The 18,623-nt window shown below is 40.9% G+C and overlaps 1 long non-coding RNA gene across 2 annotated transcripts in view; it reads left to right on the forward strand.

Annotated features, from left to right (window-relative positions):
- The window catches only part of LOC134911629 (uncharacterized), a 77,198-nt gene that overhangs the window by 41,881 nt on the left and 16,694 nt on the right, over positions 1-18,623 (forward strand). Inside the window, exons 4-5 of one of the 2 annotated variants that reach the window (XR_010176720.1) lie at positions 14,171-14,250; positions 16,357-16,461. This is a non-coding gene — a long non-coding RNA (uncharacterized LOC134911629). Of the gene's footprint in view, positions 1-14,170; positions 14,251-16,356; positions 16,462-18,623 lie in introns of those variants that run through there. The other variant, XR_010176721.1, reaches the window with a different exon arrangement.

An 18,623-nucleotide genomic window follows, 5' to 3' on the forward strand; every position in this document is an offset into this window, starting at 1 on the left:
AGCAGTGGCCTACCGTACTGCTATAAGTATATATAGTATACTGGTGGATACTGTCAGCAAACTGCAAAACTAAAATGCACCACAGGTATAGAATGTAGATGGATAGTATACTTAATGGATGACGAGTGACGACACAGAGGTAGGTACAGCAGTGGCCTACCGTACTGCTATATATAGTATACTGGTGGACACTGTGTCAGCAAACTGCAAAACTAAAATGCACCACAGGTATAGAATGTAGATGGATAGTATACTTAATGGATGACGACACAGAGGTAGGTACAGCAGTGCACTCTGCACTGTACTCCTCCTATATAATATTAATTATACTGGTGGTCCCCAGTCCCCACAATAAAGCAGCACACTGAGCACAGATATGGAGTGTTTTTCAGGCAGACAACGTATACTGGTGGTCACTGTCAGCAAAACTCTGCACTGTACTCCTGCTATAGCTGCTCCCCAGTCCCCACAATTAAGCAGTGTGAGCACTCAGCACAGATATATTATGCAGCACACTGAGCACAGATATGGTATGGAGCGTTTTTTTCAGGCAGAGAACGGATAAAAACTGGTGGTCACTTATCAGCAAAACTCTGCATTGTACTCCTCCTAACAGCTGCTCCCCAATCCTCCCCACAATTAAGCAATAAACCAATCAACTTCTACAATAAACGGAGAGGACGCCAGCCACGTCCTCTCCCTATCATCTCCAATGCACGAGTGAAAATGGCGGCGACGCGCGGCTGCTTATATAGAATCCGAATCTCACGAGAATCCGACAGCGGGATGATGACGTTCGGGCGCGCTCGGGTTAGCTGAGCAAGGCGGGAAGGTTCTAACCTGCCTAGGACTCGTGTAAAAAAGGTGAAGTTCGGGGGGGTTCGGTTTCCGAGAATCCGAACCCGCTCATCACTAATTTATAGTGACCAGTAAAAAAGACCAATTCCTGGCGTTCTAGTATTCAATGGAGTACTTTATCTGATGGCCCAGTGTATATTAAGGCAAATTTCCTTAGAAAAATAAATAACACAGAACCTACTCTAATGGTTTACTGCAATTTTGAAGCAGTCTGATGGGGGACTCCATTCCTCTGACACCCGCTTGGCACTTTTTGAAGTGGGTATCCTGAAACATGCTATTCTGTGGTACTAGACTGCTGACTGCACTCTCGCCACTTCTTCACAAAGGTTATATTTCCATCTCATTCTTGGCTTAAAGCCCTCCAGTATTTTTGATATGTGATCCTCTCCATAGTGTCTGGGATAAGTGACTGATATTTTTCTAGCTGTATTTTTTTCTTTCTTTGATTAGCACTTTTATATAGTGGGCTACAGTATGGACACATTCCTGAAAAATATCAGGCTTCCAATATGCACAAATCCAAAAGGAATGTTACTAAATCACATTCTTATAAAAACTCTCTTCCCTTACTGGATTTACCATCTATTTTCTTTGACACATCGCAAACATCTTCATCACCTACAGTACTTCCCAGGTGCCCGCCATATCTGGGAACATTATCAGTGAACTTTGCTTCTCCAACCACCTAAACAATAAATTAATAATATCCAAGCTGCTATCAACAATACCTTATCTTATCTGGAATTTAACACTAAACTGGTAGTGGAACTTGAACAGTGCACTAGCAATTCCAAAGATATTATACTGGATTTGAAAAAACATTATTGAGCAGCAAGCAGAAATGTAATGTTGGATAAGTTATACCCCTTTTCCATCTGTAGCACGGGTCCATGCTACAGCCCCCTTACCCACAGCGATCACCCACCCCGCATATTGCCGGGTTGGTGACGCTGCTAGTGACGTGGCAGGGGCGGCACTGGGAGATTACATGATCTCCCAGCGCCGCCCTCCCATACACTGTGAACGGGAGCCGTGTCGCCTTGACACGGCTCCCGTTCACACTACACAGCTTACCGGGTTTAACACATGTTCAACCCGGCAAGCTACCCGGGTAGGATTCCCGGATCACTTGATCCGGGAATTTGCAGGGGGACCCTTTTCCACTAGGAAAAAACATGGGTAAATGCGTGCCCCCGAGCATTTTTACTTGTTTTAAAAGCTAGTGGAATAGGGGTATTAGATGATGTTGAGAATAGACATTGCCATAATAATACTCACTTCTTGGAAATTTTGAAGAGCATCGAAAGTACTGATCTTTTAGACTTTTTAATTACTTTCATAGTCCTCATACAGTAGTTCCAACATCTTCTGGGACAGTTAATATTCAGGTAACTCAAAAGCTGGGCCCTGAGAGCGATGATTCTACTCAGTCTCCACGTACAGTTATTGCTAAATTAGGGTAAAAAATATTTTAAGGGTCTGTTGTGAAATCAATTCTGTACAAATCTATGTCTTTAAGGTCTTCATGTTCTAGGACTTCAGCTTTATTGATGCAAAAATAACAGCAAATCTCTCATACATTTCCTGCAAGTCTCTCTTCAAATGCAATGTTAAATTTGCCCTCCTTTACCCAAATAAACTGAGGGTCTTCCCATATGGCAAACCTACTTTCTTTGATACTCCAGCTGCAGCTACATCTGATTTCCATTTTGATAGTCAAAATTCTCCATCTGACCATTTTCTGTGGGGTGTGGCCACGGTGAGGAGGGAGTAGGAGTGTGAGCTCTCCGGCCGACATCCGGATTCACCTGCGGCAGCGGATCTCCGTGGCGGCTCCATGCACGTGGAGCAGGGAGTGTGAACTGACCAACTTTGACTGCAGTGGTAGCGAACGACTCTCTGGAGTTGTCCTGGAGAGGTGAGGGGAGTGGAGGTGTCCGGGTAACCGGCAGTCTGCCATCCGCAGTAGCTGCGGGCGGTACAGCGACAGTGAAGACTCCTCGAGGTCCCGTGGTGACCGGCCCCCCTCCCTCATCCTACCCTGGTCCTGGTGATATCCTAGTGAGGCTGGAGGCTTCGGGTATCGTGCAGCCTGTCATACGCTGCGGTGGCTGGCCGAACTGTGGGACGGACGAAGGACACCAGGCGGCCATATAGAAGGAGCTCCCGGTGAAGTGCCAGAGCCGAGAGGACAGAGTCTGGAGATTTGTGTTCACCCAGCTGCGATGGTCACAGGTCGGACAGCGGGGATAACAGCAGCCAGCTGGATACCTGTTGGTGAACTACTGTGCAAAAATAAAAGTGGTTATTTTCCTTTGTTTGGTTTCAGTGGGGACTGTTATTTGAAAGAAATATTGAAGCTGCTGCATTGAGGGGTTAAGTTTGGCCTTTTTCAGTGGAAATACAAAAGCAGGTGTATATAATATTGTTGGAACTGTTTCTATTAGGTGATTAACATAGCTGTTAATATCAGAAGGCAAGGAAGAGGAGAAGGCTGAGCTGAATTATATAAAAAATTGTACAGTAAGCTGTGTTGAACCGAATGAGCGGTGAAGACAATAAAAATGGGAAAAACAAGTCAAGCAGTGACTGCAGCACGGTTGGAAAAATATGCCCGGTCACAAACTGGGGGCTGCTCCCAGACATCCACTACTACACCTTATACAACACCATCAAAGGGAAATGTTTTTTTTTCTTCTGCAGAAGTTACATTACAGCAAGTTCTGGAAGCAGTAAACTGCAGTGAGCAACGTATATCAGAAAAGATCGGTATAGTCCATGCAGATATTTCTTTACTTTGTCAGGATGTGCAAAAAGTAAGAGAAAGGGTGAACGAGGCTGAGGTACGAGTCTCCATGATAGAAGATTCTCAAAGTCAGCTAAAAGCCTAGGTTATAAAGTTAACAGATCAGATCGCAATCATGCAAAATAAGCTCTCGGATATCGAGGGAAGGTTACGCAGAAATAAAGTGAGAATAGTGGGACTTCCTGAACGTGAGGAGGGTATTAACCCTGAAAAGTGGAAAGGGCCCATCGAATTCCTTTTCATCCATTGCCTCCTGGGGCTCCACCTTGCACCCTTATCATAGAAGTCTTGAACTATCAGGATTGTGATACAATGATGTAGTGATGAGCGGGTTCGGTTCCTCGGAATCCGAACCCCCCCGAACTTCACCCATTTTACACGGTTCCGAGGCAGACTCGGATCCTCCTGCCTTGCTCGGTTAACCCGAACACGCCCGAACGTCATCATCCCGCTGTCGGATTCTCGAGAGATTCATATTCTATATAAGGAGCCGCGCATCGCCGCCATTTTCACTCGTGCATTGGAGATGATAGGGAGAGGACGTGTGCAGCGTTCTCTCAGTTGTGTTCAGTGTGCTGCAAATATCTGTGCTCAGTGTACTGCAAATATCTGTGCTCAGTGTGCTTGCAAATATCTATGCTCAGTGTGCTGAAAATATCTACGTTCTCTGCCTGAAAAACCCTCCATATCTGTGGTGCATTGTAGTATATAGTAGGAGGACAGTGCAGAATTTTGCTGACCAGTGACCACCAGTATTATATCAGTATGGTACAGTAGTCCACTGCTCTACCTACCTCTGTGTCGTCAAGTATACTATCCATACATACCTGTGGTGCATTTAAGTTTTGCGCAGTATATATATAGTAGGAGGACAGTGCATCATTTTGCTGACCACCAGTATATAATATATAGCAGTACGGTACAGTAGTCCACTGCTCTACCTACCTCTGTGTCATCAAGTATACTATCCATCCATACCTGTGGTGCATTTAAGTTTTGCGCAGTATATATTTAGCAGGAGGACAGTGCATAATTTTGCTGACCACCAATATATAATATATAGCAGTACGGTACAGTAGTCCACTGCTCTACCTACCTCTGTGTCGTCAAGTATACTATCCATCCATACCTGTGGTGCATTTAAGTTTTGTGCAGTATATATAGTAGGAGGACAGTGCATAATTTTGCTGACCACCAATATATAATATATAGCAGTACGGTACAGTAGTCAACTGCTCTACCTACCTCTGTGTCGTCAAGTATACTATCCATCCATACCTGTGGTGCATTTAAGTTTTGTGCAGTATATATAGTAGGAGGACAGTGCATAATTTTGCTGACCACCAGTATATAATATATAGCAGTACGGTACAGTAGTCCACTGCTTTACCTACCGCTGTGTCGTCAAGTATACTATCCATCCATACCTGTGGTGCATTTAAGTTTTGCGCAGTATATATAGTAGGAGGACAGTGCATAATTTTGCTGACTACCAGTATATAATATATAGCAGTACGGTACAGTAGTCCACTGCTCTACCAACCTCTGTGTCGTCAAGTATACTATCCATCCATACTTGTGGTGCATTTAAGTTTTGCGCAGTATATATAGTAGGAGGACAGTGCATAATTTTGCTGACCACCAGTATATAATATACAGCAGTACAGTACAGTAGTCCACTGCTTTACCTACCTCTGTGTCATCAAGTATACTATCCATCCATACCTGTGGTGCAGTTAAGTTTTGCGCAATATATATAGTAGGAGGACAGTGCATAATTTTGCTGACCACCAGTATATAATATATAGCAGTACGGTACAGTAGTCCACTGCTCTACCTACCTCTGTGTCGTGAAGTGTACTATCCATCCATACCTGTGGTGCATTTAAGTTTTGCGCAGTATATTTATAGTAGGAGGACAGTGCATAATTTTGCTGACCACCAGTATATAATATATAGCAGTACGGTACAGTAGGCCACTGCTCTACCTCTGTGTCGTCAAGTATACTACAAAAGTTCAGTAAAATGACCCAAAAATCAAAATTAAAAGCGTCTGATGAGAAGCGTAAACTTGCCAATATGCCATTTACGACACGGAGTGGCAAGGAACGGCTGAGGCCCTGGCCTATGTTCATGGCTAGTGGTTCAGATTCACATGAGAATGGAAGCACTCATCCTCTCCCTAGAAAACTGCAGTTACACTCCTAGATGGGCCAGGTGTTTGTGTCGGCCACTTGGGTCGCTTTGCTTAGTCACACAGCTACCTCATTGCACCTCTTTTTTTCTTTGCATCATGTGCTGTTTGGGGACTATTTTTGAAGTGCCATCCTGTCTGACACTGCAGTGCCACTCCTAGATGGGCCAGGTGTTTGTGTCGGCCACTTGGATCGCTTAGCTTAGTCATCCAGCGACCTTGGTGCAAATTTTAGGACTAAAAATAATATTGTGAGGTGTGAGGTGTTCAGAATAGACTGGAAATTAGTGGAAATTATGGTTATTGAGGTTAATAATACTATGGGATCAAAATGACCCCCAAATTCTATGATTTAAGCTGTTTTTGAGGGTTCTTTGTAAAAAAACACCCGAATCCAAAACACACCCAAATCCGACAAAAAATTTTCAGGGAGGTTTTTCCAAAACGCGTCCGAATCCAAAACACGCCCGTGGAACCGAATCCAAAACCAAACACAAAACCCGAAAAATTTCCGGTGCACATCACTACAATGATGAGACTTGCTCGCAGTATGGGCCCACTAGAATGCAAGGGGGCTAAAATTCCTTTGTTACCCGATTTTGCACTGGAGGTGCAGAAGAACAGAGCTTAATTTATACCAATTAAAAGCCGGCTGCGAGAGTTAAACTTTCAATATACAATGCTCTTTCCTTCAAAATTAAGGATTGTCGCAGATGGGGAGACTCTCTTCTTCACCACTCCTAGGGAGGCTGCGGTCTGGCTGAATAGACAGGCACCTGGTCCACAGCCGATGGCTGCAAATTAACTGTTTCATCGGAGTCTGAAAATTGTGCAGAAATTATTTTTTTTTTATTTCCCCTCCCCTCCTCTGATTATAGAAAATGATATTTGTCTAGGACTTATCTTTAAACAATCAATGCGGTTAATTTGGTCTCCAGAATGGTTGGACCAAGTTGCCGTGGGGAAATGTATGCTTAAAATATGGATTAGTAGGTATATGGATATGGGGGGAGGGGGGGATATCTAATATTTATTTATATTTTTAGGGTTTTTGTGTATTTTTTCTTTTCTTTTTTTCTATGCCTCGGAAGGAGATACATATTGTAATAGTCCTAAAAAGGTTGGAGAGCTCACTGTGTCTTGGTGGTCACTGGCATTTATTGCCCCCTTTTTTTTTAGAGTAGATTAAGAGAAGGTGGAAGCCCCTAGAGGGTCTTTCATGTTGGAATAAAGGTAGTGGTAGGGAATTAGGTATTCCTCAGTGGGGATGGTATACAGGGTGGGGAGGAAGGGGTTTTGTTGTGTTATTTTTTGTATGTGTTTTAAAGTCTGGTCGCTCCAGGAATAACTTTGTGATGTATGGCGGTTTAATGGCAGAGGGGGTAGATTGTGCATGGTAGGTTAAGAAGGGAGGTAATTATATTTGTGTGTCAATGAGGATAATTGAAGCAACTCATAGGAAGGGTATTTGGCCATGGTAAGAGGGGGTATAGATGGTTAAAATTGTAGCATGGAACGTGAGAGGTATTAATGATAAAATAAAGCACTCTTTGGTTTTAAATCAGATAAACAATATGGAGCAGATATAGTATGCATTTCTGAAACACACCTAGTTGGGGGCAAACTTATGTCATTAAAGAGGCCCTGGGTAGGATGGGCATATCATGCCCCCCATACTTCATCGTCTAGGGGTGTGTCGGTTATCATTAAAAAAACAACTCCATTTATATGTAACGAGGTAAAGATAGACCCAGGGGGTAGATATGTATTCATAAACTGTGTTATACATTCGGTGCAGATTTTCCTGTTGGCGATTTATATCCCTAAACCCATTTACATATGATGTTCTAAGAAAGGCTGTTGAATTTGTAGCAACATATCCAGATATTCCAGTTATTTGTATGGGAGATTTTAATAATGTCTTGGATTCTTGTATGGATAGATGGTGGAAATGAGCCACTCAGACCACTCAAGGTAATAGGGGTTTATTAACATTTGTGGCAGATTTGGGTTGGGTAGATCCATCACGATATAGAAATCCTAGTGTGAAACAGTATTCATACTTTTCGCAATCTTATCACTTTTTCTCCAGAATTGATATGGAATTAGTATCAAGGAATTTTTTGCCTAATGTATCTACTCTAGCAGGGGTGGCCAACCAGTCAGAGACAAAGAGCCAAGAAATCTCATTAGGTACATCAAAGAGCCGACTTCGAGCCAAAGGCGCACTTGCAAAAATGGGGTGTGACCTTTTGCCTGCTAGGCCACGCCCCTGGTATGAAATACATTGAAAAAGCCAGATCCGACATAAAATACATTGAAAAAGCCACATCTACATCAAATAATTGAAAAAGCCAGATCCGCATAAAATATATCGAAAGCCAGATTCACATAATATGCTTCAGTTCCCCCATGAGTCACTCCAGCCAGCACCTGCCTGTGTCACTCCAGCCAGCTCCCCCGTGTGTATTTGGCTCCCTCAGTTCTCAGTCTACGTAGAGCTGCAGCATGTCTGGCTGGAGTGCAGCAGTTTATGGATCTCTTGTGGTCACGTGACTTTGAGTGTTGGGAGCCACATTTGAATGAAGAAAGAGCAGCATGTGGCTCAAGAGCCACGCGTTGGCCACCACTGTACTATAGAATATAAAACAAGGGGGATATCTGACCATTCACCAGTTCTGAAACAATTAGCCACGGAAAAGGATAGGGGACAGTCATATTGGAAATGCCATACAACATGGTTGGTTCAGATGGGATCTGGGTTGGAATTGGAAGCAATATGGACAGATTTCCTGAACGAGAATATGGGTTCCACTGCTTCAACAACAGTATGGGATGCTTTTAAGACCTTTTTGTGAGGGTCCCTGATAAAAAGAATAGCAGAGTTGAAAGTGGCAAATAGGAAAAGGGCCACTGAACTAGAAAGGAAGTGTAATAGTCTAGAATTGGCCTACTTGAATGATAATCTCGATTCCTCCAAGGAGGCTTGGTTAGAAGCACAAGGGGAGTGGAAAACATATCTAGGAGAGGGTGCAGCACGCAGAATGTTATTTGTTTCACACTCTCGATATCTCAATATTGATAGGTCAGGGAGTTACTTGGCCTATTTGGCTCAGGTAGATAGACCTCCGAATGTGATCACCAGGGTTCAGACTAAGAGTGGGACCGTGGTTAGCTCTACGTCAGAAATTGTGGAGACTTTTGTAGATTATTATAGGGAGGTGTATAAGACCAAGCTCAACTGTAGCCAGATGGAAATATCTAGATATGTTTCCAATATAAAACTTCCAATATTGGAGGAAACAGAATGTGCTGCATTGGAGGCACCCATAACAATAGAGGAAAATGAAAGGGCTATAAAATCTTCCCGGGGGGCAAAGCACCTGGATCAGATGGTATTCCTATCGAGGTCTATAAAAGACTTGTGGCGCTATTTGCTCCAAGATAGCTTCAAATGTTTAATTTATTTTATGAGGAAAATTATATTCCAGCTTCGATGTCAGAAGCAGTAATAGTCCTTATCCCAAAACCAGGAAAAGATCCTGAGATAATGGAGTTATATAGGCCGATTTCATTGATCCCAACTGTCGAAGTCGAAAATATTATACCCACATGCATCATGTGCAAACATCACACAGAGTGGCCTCTGTGCGGTTGCGTACCCACTGTGCATGCGCATACCCAGACGCTGCGTACATTGGCTCGTGAAGCCCTGCATATTAGCACGTGGTATGAGTAAATACGGTAACATATACGCATTCGCATAAAAAAGCCACAAAGCCATATTCAATATTTTATCCATATAGTGCATAATTTACACTCTTCAAAGGCAAGTTACTGTGCGCACACAAAATAAGCAAATCACTCTTATACACATTCAAAGACGATACTTCCAGGACAAACAGTGGCTTGAATGTATCAGACTATCTTGTTTACGCAAAGCTTTGTGATCATGGGAAATAGCCCCTATGCTGAGGGGAATGTAAATACCGTTGTTTGCCCCCATTGTTTTAGAGTTGTATAGTGAGTCAACAGATACTGGACTGTCATTGTTGCACTGGGAGCCAGAACAAATAAAAGTACAATATATCCAAGACAAGAACACAAGCCAGACCCTTACTTGTTTAACAACTTGCAAAACCACAAAAAAGACATTTACAGACCAGACATTTGATGTATGATATATCACATGTACAACCTTTATATTCTCATACACATAGTTTAAATACATCTAACTTATGGAAATATATATATATATATATATATATATTTATTTCATAACTAATTGTAATAGCAGGAACATATATATATATATATATGTGTGTATATATATATATATATACACATACACATATCTCAAGGATGGGAATAGATAAATATATCATGTGTGGGATCATATTGTTCAGGGTCACATAAGCAGTAACCTGGTGGGTGTGAGGATGTTGTCTCATATTGCGGCAATAAGTTATTAGTAATACAGGATTTATGTATGATAATGTGGCGGGTTTAACTGGTCTTGGGGCAGGAACTCAGATGTAAACAACAGTAATCACAACTCAGGACTTAGCCATCGCCCACTGTTTGAGCTGACCAATGATCCCCAATGCACAGGATATGTCCCACCCCCGGACCAATGGAAGAGGACCATACATTTCCCATTGTATTGTGTTTTGGACCACTGCATAAAAACAAGGTCTCCTGGCTGGTCTCAGGATAATTCTCTGAAGGTCATCCTGCCAGATTGACTGAGGACCGTCCCCGGGTGGCGCAGGCGAACAAACGTATGTATCCATTGGTTGTAGCTTTTCTCTTGTATTATTGTATTTCTGTGTTTATCCCCTTTTAAGTAAATATTTGTTGCTGCTTTGGACCACAACATAACATAACTACTGGTGTCGCATTCCATTTCTGTTAAGGGTTTAAGGTGTATTCACCCACACGTGTAGCTGCATTGTGCTCACAGCGTGTCGGCGTGCTTACACAACATGCATACATTTCATAGAGGTTTAGCGCACACACTTAGTGGCCGCAATGGCCCGAATCACTGTGTAATAAGGTACGGCTTTTTCCTGTAAGTTAAGTGTACTTAACACAACAGATGCTAAAATATTAGCAAAGGTCCTGTCTGCTCGACTTAGTCAAGTATTGACATCAATTGTACATCCCGACCAGACAGGATTTATAGCTGGGAAATCAACTTCAGTTAATTTACGGAGACTATTTACACATCTACAGACTGTACAGGAGGAGGAACCTCTTCCAGTGGTGGTCTCATTAGATGCAGTTAAGGCCTTCGATGCTGTAGAATGGTTATTTTTATGGGAAGTCATAAAGGCTGTTGGTATAGGGCCAAGTTTCATTAAATGGGTTCAACTATTATATAAGGACCCTAAGGCGCGGGTATCTATAAATGGTTTTGTATCATCACTGTTCTCCTTATCAAGGGGAACGAGACAGGGGTGTTCCCTATCCCCATTTTTATTCGCATTGGCAATTGAGCCATTGGCTTGCATTTTTCGAGAGCACCAAGAGATAGTGGGACTCAGAGCTGGTGATGGGAGAGACACAGTGGCACTGTATGCAGATGATGTATTAATGTTTTTGTCAAATTACAGTATTTCAATGCCCATAATTTTGGATATAATCCAAAAATTGGGGGGGGGGGTACTCTAGATTTAAAATTAATTGGGGTAAGTCTTGCGTTCTCCCACTTTTGGGAAATCTGTCCCTAGTATCTCAAATCAATTTACCACTTCAATGTGTTAAGAGTTTTAAATATATGGGTATTTGGATAACAGTTTCTTCGCTAGATTTTATCTCTCTCAATGTTCACCCATTGTTTGAATACTTGAGAATTAAGATAAAATCTTGGAACAAACTACCGCTTACAGTAATGGGTCGTGTAAATTTAGTAAAAATGGTGGTTCAACCAAAATTTTTATATGTTTTTCAACAGTCGCCAGTGTATTTAACAGACTCAATATTTAGGAAATTGAATAGTATGATATCATCACTGGTTTAGTGAAATAAATACATTAACTAGGTCAAGAAAAAGAGGTGGAATGGTGCTTCCAAATTTCAAGTTATATTATATTGCAGCGCCATTGGTACATATACAAAAATGGAGAGTGGAAGGGCAGGTGAATGGACAGATATGTTTCCTGCTAGCACAGGCTAATATAAGACACACTGCAGAACAAATTATCTTAGCTGGGAACCTTCCTCGTACAGCTCCAGCTATACTGGTCCAGGTAATAAAGGTCTGGAGTCAGGCAACTAGACTAACAGGGTATGAGGGTTTGGATCCAGATACTCTCTTGAGTAACTCAAAAGGGTTAAGGGAGTTGAGATATCTACAGTGGGATAATGCCTGGGGTTCTAAGGGTATTTTCACGATAGGTCAATTATATAGCTCTCAGATAATGAAGTCTTTTACACAGTTGAGAGAAGAATTTGAGGTGCTGGGGTCATTCTTTTATATATATTTACAATTGAGACATGCATTAGGGGCTCAATTTCATGGATAAATTCCAGACATAGGGGACTCACCCGTTAAAAGATTGTTAAGGGATATGGGGTCAAGCAGAGCTGTATCTCAGATTTATAATTTTTTGGCAAATGCTTATTCTGGGGAGGATCTTCAGGGGCTTAGAGATAAATAGGAGAGGGATATTGGTCCGATAGGTGAGGAAACTTGGAGTTTGGCGATGGCATCACCTCAAGAGGCTACAAAATCAATAAGATTTCAACAGATACAGTTGTTTATAAGACATAGGACTTACTTAACTCCTGTAAGATTGATGAAGTTTGCGGGTAAAAATTCGGATGTATGTCCAAAATGTATGGGTGCTCCAGGTACTTTTTGGCATATGTTGTGGGAATGCCCCCAGCTGGGTGCATATTGGAGAAGAGTGATTCAAGTATTAATAAGGACGGGAATTCCAGAGAGAATGTTAACTCCCAGGTTTTGTGCTCTGGGTATAATAGAGCATAATGTTCTGGAGGGAAAGAACAAAAAATATGCTACAGGGCTGTGCTCATTGGCTAAGGTGATAATTGCTAGGGTATAGATGGCCCCTGAGGGTCCAGAAATAAATAGTTGGATAGCACTTGTCAATCAAACAGCATCACATGAAAAATATGTATATATCTCCCAAAAAATGCAGAATAAATTTGTGAATATATGGGGGAGATGGATACAATCTAAGTACTATAAGAGGTCGGTCGACTCTACCTAGGAAAATGAATATGGTGTAAACAAGCCCCCATCTGCCTGTTTGATTAGGGTGCATGACAGGTTAGGTGCGGAGGTTTATAATTGTTGGGAACTACTTGGACTGCTTCAGGCGAGTGGGAGGTTCCGGCTAATGGGTAATGAGTTTAAAAAAATAGAGAATGGATAAAACTAGCACTTAAAACATTAAAAATAATGTTTTTTGGGAGAGATGTACGATACTATACTGTAAATACATGGGAAATGGAAAAAAAGAAGGAATATTATGGGACATGGTGGGTGGATGGGAATGTATAGTTCACAAAAAATAAGTACTTTGTACAAAGGTAAAGCAGTTTTTCATGGTAAAATTATAGGAATTAAGAAGGGACATAGTAAGTGTGAGGATTAAATAGAAATATTAAGAAAAGGGACAATTGCACTAATGAGGAAAAATTATAATAGAGTGGGACACTGAAAATATCACTAAGTATAAAGTAAAAGTAGGAGGGAGAGCAATATTACAGGGCACATAATTGGCACTAGAAAAAGATGTACGCCGGAATTTGCCCGCTTGATGAGTGTCCAAGCAGGAACCAGTTTTAGTATATGTCTATATAAACTGTCATGTTTTAGATGATTAATCGAAAAACTGCCGAACATGACGAATTGTATTTTTTACTGTGTATGGTGATTGACCAGACATTTAATGTTGTACATGTTAGTAATTGTTTAAATGTGTGTATGTTTAATTGAAAAAAAAAATTACTCAAATAAAAAAAAAAAAATCTCCATCTGTGTCATGGTCACCTTTCCACCATGAGTGATTATTTAAACTATTGTCTTTATACTGTATGTTTCCTAACTGGTTGTATAGGATTCACTGTATCCGATGTTAAACATATGAGAGGTCATGTTTTTGATTATCTTTGTTTATTATGATGTTTTCATTATTATTTGCTTGTTTATTCTTCATACGGTTGTTGTATCCCCCCCCCCCTTTTTTTTTTCTTTTTTAGATCCGCTTTGGGGGCATTTCCCTTTGCCTGTTGTTTTCTAGTGGACTAAGATTCTTATCTCATTTATTTTGTTGCAGATGGTTGACCCAGCTCATGAAGACTGGGTTTTTACCTCCACTTTTCTTACTATTTCTGGCAAAAGATCATGAATGGACAGGTATAGGATGAGCCATCCCTCACACACCACACAGTATACTTCTAGAATGGTGTCTAGCACAGATAACATACTTTCTTACAATGTATCTGTTCTTACTTCTCCTAATAAGCAAAAGTAGAGTGCTGTACCATTGCCCACTACATCCCGATTGTACATTTGGGATCAGTACGAGATCCCGGCGGTCAGGATCCTGGCGATCAGGAGCCCAACAGCTGGATCCCAGCAGTGAGCGCAGCATGTCCCCTCATGGTCTTGCTTTGCTTGCTACACTTAGGGCCCGGTGGTGACCTTAGGTTGCCATAGGTTTCTGTTCCCCTCCAATTGATGGCGTGGACCACCACCCAAGAGGAGTAACCAGCCGGTGGTCAGGACTCCGACTGCTGGTATCTCAGCTGGTGTTGTAATTCTGGCATCGGTATCCTGACCGCCAGGATCTTGACAGGCGGTCAATTGACTGCCTCCCATACATTCTTTTAGGAAACTCATTGCTAATACACTTAGGTGACCCTGGCTTCAGAATTGTATTTTGGTCTCATTTATCAGGAGTAAAAGAAGAACAGCAAAAATCTTTAGTTCTAATCTTCAGTATGAGATCAAGGATACATTCCTAGATCCAATGGTAGATATCTGTTACTACATGCCCTTATTCAAATGGAACAATTTACACAGCTGAATCTCTATGTTTCTAACATGCCCAACTTTTCATTTTATAGGAAAATGTGTCATACAGTATATTGTTAGAATTTGATACCCCTATGTTTATTATGAGCTGTGGATTTAATATAGTTTATCAATCATCTTTAGATAGATTATTGCCCTCATGACTGTTTTCACGCTCTTTGGGTGGTATTCAACTCTTTAATAATAGACTTGGTGTTACTTCCCCATTTACTTAAAGAAATTGAAGAATGGCAGCCACTCTGGATATAAAATGAATCAACAGAAAACAGAGGTCCTATACTTTTACCTTTCAGGGGAACTTAAACACAAACTAGCACACCACTATTCTTTCTAATGGCATTGGCTCCAGTTTAAATACTTATTTATTAGGTAGTGTTATCACCAGTTATTTCAATCAAACTATCCCAAGCTTCTTGCTCAACTTAAATCAGATATTGACACATGGGGTGGCTGTAATATATCATAGATTGGCAGTATCAAGGCTGTCGAGGATTTTTTTCCATGATTGCTCTACCTATTTCAGACTCTAAAGGGGGGGGGGGGGGGGGTATATTGCTTAGAAATTAAGCACGGTTCTCTCTGTGTATATGCCCCATAGCGATAGCAATGCGCGGTCCCGTGCGTCACTCTCGCCAGTACTAGATTGTAATAGACTGGCCAAATCTAGTTAGATCACTCATTTCACCACTGGGTGAAATAAGCTTTCCCCCCCCCTCCCTCACATAGCACACATTGCTCTGTTTGCTGAGCTGGGGAGAGATGTGTGCTGAGCGTTCATGCTAGATCGCTCAGCACACATCTCTGGGAGAAATCTCCCCATCTGTATGGATCTTTACTGTGAGGGTTCCACCATATGTCTTCAAATATCTTCAACAAATTGCCTCTCAATTTATATGGTGTAAAAGGCACCCTCGAGTAATATGACAACTTTTACAGAGGCCCTCACAGAGGGGTGGTCTTGGTGTTCTAAATGTGAAACTTTATTTAAAAAACAATTGAGGCAGGAGCACTGGGGATGGAATCAGTTTCTTCTTTTTGTTGGTTCCCCCAATCAGTGTGCCCTGGTGCCTGCACTGGATATCCAGTAATATTGCACACTTTAGATACCTGGGACTACTCTAATTGCAGTTTTAAATTTGCTCCCTACCTGAGCCCTATTGTTCCAATATTCCATAATTACCAATTGTAGGCCTTTGTGTAACCCATCTGCATTTAGACCTTTGCTTTTTGGGGTAATAAGACTGCTTAATGATAATACCCAAGACCAGGCTGTTTTCTATCTCACACTAATATTTTTATCAATATCTCCAAAAATGGCATTTCCATTCTTTGATTAAAAGTAGACTGATAGACCTCTTACCACATGTGAGTCACTGGAACTGAGGAGTGCTGGCTCTAAGGGGCTTGTCTCCACTCTGTTTGCAGAACTCCACCAGTCTGAGGCAGATCCAAGAGATTCTCATGAGTTAACATGGAAGGCTGATATAGGAGAAAATCAAGATAATAAAGACTAGTATGATAAACACAACAATGTAGGCAGCAGCTCCATTTGTGTACGATTAAAAGAAAATGCCTATATGCTTCTGTATAAGTGGTTTTGCATCCTTTATTGACTACATAAAATGAATTCAGAGATCTCCAGCTTATGCTGGAAATGTGGTACTGATATAGGAACATTTCTGCATATTGTACATGGTGTAGCTGTTCAACGCTCACCCCCTTTTGGAACAACATTAGTTCTCTACTTCACTTTTCATTAATATAAGCTTACTAGACACATATTGTCAGCAGCTATACACATATTGTCAGCAGCTACTTGTCAGCTGGCAGTAAACTGGAAACAAATGGTTTCCACTCATATACGGGAGCTTATAACCAAAGTATGGCACATTTACTGTACACTATGAACCACATTAGTAGCATCTTGTGCGGATCCTCTACAGGTTTTTCTAAAATCTGGGCACTGTGGAACACTCATTTTCATATCACCCCAGCATTTTTCTGATAATTTAGTCTGCCTACAATTTGCTTCTTGCACTTTTGGACCTTTCTTATTTTAGTAGTCAGATAGAGCTCTCGGATGAGACCAGTTGGCCCAAAATCTACACTCCTCCCTTTCCTTCTCCTCCCCCCTTTTTTTTTCTCTTCTCCTTCCTCTCCATGCAGCTAGCCACCCTGCACCCATTCTTCACTTCTTACTTTTCTGTTCTTTGATCTCTTCCTCTGGTTGCTTTAGCTTAATTCATCTTTTAAGGAAAAAAAAATTTAAACTGGATAAGTTGACATTTATCCCTTCCTCTTGTAACACTATGGTGCTTCTGATAATGATAATAATAATAATAATAATAATAATAATAATAATTATTATTATTATTATTACTAACAATAATAATAATAATAATTATTATTATTATTATTATCATCCTCATAATTATATTTATATAGCACTTTTCTCCATCAGGAATCAAAGTCGCATTACAAGCATCAAAAACATAGTAAAGAGGTTTAGTATTACAGCAAAAGGAAAACAAAAAGCAGTGACTAAAGTGTACACAATTATCTTAATGAGGGTTGGTGCAGCCATTCTGGGTAATAAATTTCACAGGTTACATAACCCATCCATTAAATGTACCAGATAAGGCCGCCATTTTGGGTGCACTTACCCTGGGTGGAATAAGCGATGCCTATGAGAGATGACACAAAATGGGGAAGTTGCAGTGTACTAAAAGTAAAAGCAGAACATTTTCATAACCTCAGTTACAAGTATTTTCCATCCCACCTATGGGAGTACCAGGTGATGCAGCCATCTTGGGCACACTACAAAGATTACAGTAAGTGAGATAAACCATACAAGAAACTAAGACATATGTCGGTGACTAAGAGATATGTAGTATGATACACACTGAGTAAATAGTTCCCCATGTTGTGCATCCTGCCCAATAAAGAACCATCTGAGGCAGCAGTGTGGGGCACTGCTTAGGTTACATCTGTCGGGGTGTGCAATTAGAGGCAGGAAACAGCAGTATTAAGACAATTGTGACAGCACTTTATAAACTACAGTAAAGCTGTGATGATGTTTATTGTATTTAATTTCTATTTGGATTGACTTTAGTTTATCTCACCATGCATATTATATATTTAATTATACTATACTTTCACTTTTGCGGTATTCATTGAACACTATGTATGTCTGTTATACCGTGTCTCTCATTCTTTGAATAAAACTTTGGTTTAAGAGCTTAAAAGAAAAAAAAAAAGAAAAAAAAAGAATAGACTTGATGATAGTGAACCTTGAACCTTGAGGATTAGTCTCAGTACCAGTTGGGAATATACCTTTTATTCTTAGGTACATAATGCCCTTTTCAGGATTTGTTATTTTCTCATTATCACTGGTTTATTTTCTTAGGTTCAAATCACTAGTGTTCATTCCATTCTTTTGCCTGGTCATGCCCCTATTCATCTGACTATCGCGGTAACCCCCAGTTTAGCTGCCTTTTTCCCATCCTATTTCTCCAAAAGTGATGATTTTAAATTGAATCTTAAATACCACTGAAATGAGTTTCTCTATGAAATCATTGATCATTTAGATGCACCTGTATTGTTTTGTGAGACATCAAAGGTTGTGATGAGCTGGGTTATTTCCTAATTGGATAAAAAAAAAACATAAAGATTACTTGACCAGGCATAAAACA

Source organism: Pseudophryne corroboree, chromosome 4, assembly GCF_028390025.1.
Source record: "Pseudophryne corroboree isolate aPseCor3 chromosome 4, aPseCor3.hap2, whole genome shotgun sequence".
Lineage (NCBI taxonomy): Eukaryota > Metazoa > Chordata > Amphibia > Anura > Myobatrachidae > Pseudophryne > Pseudophryne corroboree.